This window comes from Cervus elaphus, chromosome 7 (assembly GCF_910594005.1).
Source record: "Cervus elaphus chromosome 7, mCerEla1.1, whole genome shotgun sequence".
NCBI classification, from domain to species: Eukaryota; Metazoa; Chordata; class Mammalia; order Artiodactyla; family Cervidae; genus Cervus; species Cervus elaphus.
Genome location: NC_057821.1, coordinates 45,779,025 through 45,785,059, shown reverse-complemented (window position 1 = coordinate 45,785,059; position 6,035 = coordinate 45,779,025).

Here is a 6,035-nt window from a genome sequence, read left to right as displayed (position 1 = left end):
ATAGCCGCGGCAATCTCGCCATCGGCTCCAGCTTTTCCCAACAGCCCCAACCCGCTTTCCCGGTCAGTCCCTGGCCGGAGAACCGAGGCAAACTGCCTGCTGGAGCGTGCTGGGAGCGACGCGAGAGTGACCCGGTGTGTTTTCCCACTCAAGCAATGGGGGCATCTGCACGCTCGCCCCCGGGCTCTCTTCCCCTTGGGAACTTTGGGGAGGCGGGGGGCGCTGGGAGACTCTCCACCCCGGCGTGGGGGCGGGGAGGGCAAGACCCGGTGCCTGGGCCAGCCGCTGAGGTGCGGCGCGGTGCGGCCTGATCCCGGTTCCGGCCTCCCCACCGGCCCGCGAGGTTCAACCTGGCGGATGCGGGTCCGCAACCCCCAGGGCGGCTTCAGTGTCGGATCTCAGATCAAAGTGTTTCTCAGTAGGTGAAGACGTTCACGGTTCTGTTTCATTTCTGGCTTTCAGGTTTAATCTCCTCCCACTGCAGACAGTCAAACACGCGCGCGCACACACGCATTTGCGCACTCAGACACTGACGCTTCTATTTTAAGTCCACCCTGGCCCCTCACTCTCACGGGTCCCCGCCCCTCCCCCCACTCCTCGGGGGCTTCCCGGCTCTTTCCTTTCTTTTTTTTTTTTCCCACTAAAACTTTTTAGAGGGACGACGGGGGCGTCGGTGGTTCTGGGCTGGGCCACCGAGGTTTGGGCTGGGGTTTGCTTTCCCATGACAGATAATATCACTCAAATGATTTCACCGCTGTCTTCTAATTAGAAGGGAGCTTTAAAGGAAGCCGCAGGATTCGGGGCTCCCTCGGAGCTCACCTGCTCGGGAACCACACCTGGCCGGGAGGGAGGTGAGGGGAAGGGGCTGAGCCTCTTGGCCGCCAGGCCACCATGCCAGTCCCGGTCTGGCCGCCGCCCGTCCCGGGCTTGGGCCTGGGACGGGGGCCCAGTTACTTTCCCAGGCTGCCGTCGCGGGATCCGAGAGAGGAAAAAAGAACCGGTTTCAAATCCTCTTCTCTGAGGAGTCAGACAAATGTGGGCGAAAAGTCAGCTCCTGAGGGGAGGGGGCTTGTCCCCACAATAAAACCTCCCCTCTCTAGACCCCCTACGAGCCTCTCTTCCGGGGGGGCGGCCCCAAAGGCCTTGCACCCTCCTGGCCTTCCCAAGGGTGGTGTGGCGGTGTCCCTCGGACCGTCCGTGTCACCCGGGCACATTCATCGTCCCTGAGCTGCGGGACTTTCAGCCCGCGCCGATTCTCCCTCTGGCTGTTTGGAAACTTTCTTGGACCTGCCTTAGAACCTGGCTCTGCAAGTTTGGGTTTTGTGGGTTTGTTGGGTTTTTTCTTTTCAGCGAATTTTAAGTAACTTAAATTAGGGCGTTTTTTAACCCATTCGCGTCTGTCTTTAACCTCTCCGGCTTTTTCCAGCTGTCAAAATAGTTTGGTGAAAACCCAGTTCTTCAGAAAGCCGAACACACAGGGAGGTCGCGCCTGTAGCTCGAAGAGTTTCCGGCGGGAGGTGCTATGCGCACTTTAAAGGGAGCCCAGGTTCAGGCCCGGGGAGCCTGGATTCCCCCTCTTAGGCGTGTAAGAGCCGGAGGGACCTGGGACCCGGCTGACGGGGCCAGGCCCAGCCGAGGAAGGACCGGCGGGCCGGTGCCAGGGCCGAGATGGGGCGCGAAGAGTTGCCAACTTAGGTAGTTTGGGGGGAGTAGGGAAGGGAGGCAAAGCGGCTAGCGTGCTTAAGCGCGAAGCCAAGGGCCATGCAGAGCGGCCTGGAAGGGGACAGCACAATTTGGAAGTGCAGCAGCCCAGACCTTCGGCGTGAGGGCCCCTGGAGTCCGCTCAGAGGCCTGGGGCAGGAGCCGGGGTGGGGGCAGGGAGGGAAGGGGGAGGGACCCGAGGAATCCGGGAGCGGCCGGGAGCTAGAATGTGCCTCTGGAGTGTGACCCCTGGGGGTCCGAACTCAGCCTAGTCGGTTTACGTTTACTGCCTTGCCTGAACCTCAGTTTGCTCACTTGTAAAATGGGGAATGTGTTGAGACCTCGCGAGGAGAGTGGACCCAAAGCGCTTGGCAAGGCGCGCATGTGGTGCGCCAGAGGCTGCGGAGCCCGCCCAAGGCCGCCCTGCTCTGGTCCGCACCCTCACGGCGCCCGAGACCGGTTCTCTTTTGGAAGGTGTCTACGCCATTGCTCCTTCCTCAGGCGCACCGCGGCCGGACGTGGCGGCCAACGGCTCCTCCTGCGCCTCCCCATTCACAGCCCTGGTCTGCCCGAGCGTGCGCCCTCGCCCTTGCTCGCGAGACACCGGCTTCGCCCCACGGGGCCTTTCTGAACCTCTACCTCCTCGGTCGCTGGAACCAGCCTGATTCTGCCGCTTCCAGGAGGGAGGAGCCCGAGGGAGGAGGAGTGGGGGCGGGTGGCGAGAAGCAGGACACCTCCCAGCTTCATCCAGCGCCCAGGCTCCGATCAGCCTCCCCAAGATGCCAGCTGCGCCCAGTGCCAAGGCAGGCCCACGGCCACTAACTGCTCTTGGCAACCGTCGAAGCGCCCAAGCAACCTCCCGAAAGGGGCCTCAGGCCTCTTGCAAATCAGAGAAAACTTAGGCTCCTCCTTCCCCCCCCCCCCAACCTCCAACCCCCAACCCCCAACCCCCAACCGCTGTCTCCTTTTCCCGGGTTAGGGGAGAGAGATCAGCAGGATCCCGCAAAGCAGGTTCCGCCGCTAACAGATCCTGAGACTCGAAGCCCAGTCTGGAACTTTTCTGCGCCCGCTCTGCGCTGGCTCCCGGGGCTTCTGGCAGCAGCGGGAGGACTTGAGGTCAGACTGCAGCCAGCTCTCAGTCAAGTAATGCTGCGCTCAGGTTCCCGGAGGCCCCTGGTGTCCCGCGAGAGCGGGGTGGAATCTGCTCCCAGCCGATAATGCCCCGCTCCTGGTTCCATCATCCCAAAGTTGCACGGGGGCTAGCCTTTCCCTCAGGGCAAATGTCCTCCTGGAAGGGCATTCACTCCACCCTACTACCTCCAGGAATATTCCCGCCTTTTCACTCATTCTGAAGTGCCAGCCCCACCCCAGAGCCCCTGTGGAGGCTCCTTAAGGGATTTAGAAATCTAGATCTGAGCAATGGGTTAACTCACACATTCACACCTGCGGCGGTCCCGGCTTCACCTGCCCCTGAGAGGAGGAGTCTGGATTATTGGGAGGGAATGAATGCCCACCCACTGCTCCTCGCCACCCCGCCCCCCACCCACCCACCCTCCTCTTCTCCTGCTGAAGCTCGCCTTCCTGGCGTCTAGGCCTGAGAGAGCCTAAGTCAGTTTGGGGTCTTCACTGGGTCCCTCAAAGCATAAACTGGTCCCTCCCAGGCTGACCCGTGAAGGAGAGGGCTGGACCACTCGTGGGGAGGGGTCGGGGGAGGATGAGGGGAATGGACCAGTGTCTTGCTGCTCCAGTATCTGAGGCCTTCACCTTGAGCTATTCCTCCCTCCAGCTCACGAAAGCCCGCTCAAACCTCCAGCTGGACTAGGGCAAAGGAATAAGGTTAGCAGTAACGACAGAAGCCAACCCTCTTACCATCAGTTCCCCGGGAGAATGCCGAAGGGCCGCCGCGAGAGCCGCCGTGCGCCCACCGCGGTACCTCTAGGCGCTCACGTCCAGCGGGGAGTTCTCGGAGTAGTGGGTTCAGAAGGCCCGAGGAGGGCAGCAAGCCCGGAGGCCCAGAGGCCAAGAGCCTAGAGGTGCCCTGGAGGCAGGGGGATCGAGGCTGCGCTCGGAGCGGACCCGCCGCGCGCGGCCCGGGTCCCTCCCGGCCCGGGGCGACAGGTGCAGCCGCAGCCTCCGCCGCCCGCTGGGCCGGGGCGGCCGCCGCGCACTGGTGCGGAACCACTATCGGAACGAGTTTGCGCTTCTGTTTACAAAGCAATCCTGCCATCAAAAGAGGAACAAAATCACCACTTATCACACCCTGTCATAAAGTAATCTGCCCCGGAGGAAAACCCTGGCGAAGAAGCGCGCGGAGTGTGTATGTGCGTGTGTGTTGGCGCGGGTGAGGGGCGCAATGCGGGGGCGCAAAGGAAAGGGCAACTCTCCCAACTCTTTTCCAGGGAAAACCGCTTGGACAAGCCCTGTCGCTCCAGGCCAGGGAAACAGAGGGTAGTCCGCGCGCTGGCGCGGGGGTGTGACTGAGGAGTCCAGGCTGGGACCTGACTCAGCCGGGTGCCCGATCGCCGTCTTGACTCTGGAATCTGCATCGCCCCTCCTCCACTGTCTGCTTTTGGGGTGTCTTCCAAGACGCTCCCCAGTCCCCCCCCCCATACAAATAGATGGGCAGAGAGGGGAAACCTGCCTTCTCAGAAACTTCAAGGTCTCTTTCCGCCTCTTTCTCCCCCAGGGGACCTACACGTCCCAAAGGACAGTCTTCAGGAATTCCTGACTGTGGGGGAGAGTTCTGCTCCCCTTAACCCCCATGTCCCCCCTCCCCATGCACTTGTTCTTGGATGAGAGGAGGGTTAAGGATAGGGAGGGTTATCTGGTCACTGATAACTCATGTCGCTCAGTCGTGTCCGACTCTCTGGGACCCCATGGCCAGTAGCCCCCGGGCTCCTCTGTCCATGTGGATTCTCCAGGCAAGAATCCTGGAGTGGGTTGTGGTGCCCTCCTCCAGGGGATCTTCCCAAGCCAGGGATCAAAACCAGGTCTCTCACATTGCAGGCGGATTTCTTACCATCTGAGCCACGAGGGACGCCCAAGTTAAGTACCCGCCAAATGGCCAGGAAAGGCAGAAGTTTGGGGAAGTTACAATCCTTCTAAGAACCCCATCTCTCGGTTTATTATCTCCATCCCTCTCTAGAATGAGGTGAGAAACCCTTCAAGCAGCCAAACCCATTCATAGCAGGGTGGTGGGGTGGGGGGTGGGGGTTCCTCTGAGGTGCTGGTGCCTCTGCTTCTCTTGCCCTCCAAAGGGCAAAGAGAACAAGCTGACCCTGACCCTTCAGCCTTGATATCATCAACTCAGCACAATATGGCCAGAGTTTAGGTTTGTGCCTGAGCGATCTTGGACATTCAACACCACTCCTCCTCACCCTGACTCTTCTAGCCAAGGGCGGGTGAGATTTCCCCCTGAAGCCAATATTAATGTGCAGGACAGCGTTTGGCCTGTCTGGATGCAATGCCTGCGGATCCAGCCTGGATTGGGGACTTTCACTCTCTGTAAGTCCATACTGAAAAGCCTTCAATCACTAACCCTACACTCTGGCTCCGTCCACCCTGAACCCCAGTGGCTAACGGGGCTTCCATACAGTACAGGCAGAATTACCGATGTTAAATTGTTATTTGCATATTTAAGGTCTTAGCGATAATTGTTTCATCCTTCATAATGAATGTTTGGTTGATGAAAGTGGACATTCAACACGTTGCTTGTGTCACTGGCAAAACACCTGTAAGGCAAAGGGTTTTCCTTTCCAAAGACTGGGAAGCTGGCCCCAAAGCCGGCAAAGTCAGCAAAAGCAGGATGAGAGAAGGTGCCTGTCCCCCTTTCCCCCACAAAAGTTGTCTGAGGCAATGGATGATTTAAGACAGTGGTGTTAGAACTTTGCTGCATGTTTTGCTGCATGTTCGAATCACCTAAAGAGTTAAACCCTGATGCCCAGGTAGCCCCCAGATCAGGTGAATCAGAACTTTTGAGGATAGGTCGTGGTGGTGGTGGTGGTGGTGGTGGTTTAGTTGCTCAGTCGTGTCTGACTCTCTGTGACCCCATAGACTATAGCCTACCAGACTCCTCTGTCCATGGAATTCTCCAGGCTAGAGTGGGTTACCATTTCCTTCCCCAGCAGATCTTCCCAACCCTGAGAAGATCTTCCTGACCCATGTGTCCTGCATTGGCAGGCTGATACATTACCTCTGAGCCACCAGGGAAGTCCATTCTGGGTGTAGGACTCAACCAGAAGTCGTTTTTAAAGTATCTGGGGTGACTGCACTGTGCAACCAAATCTGAGAACCAGTGGCATAGACAGTGGTTGTCTAAGAGTGGTCCAAGGACC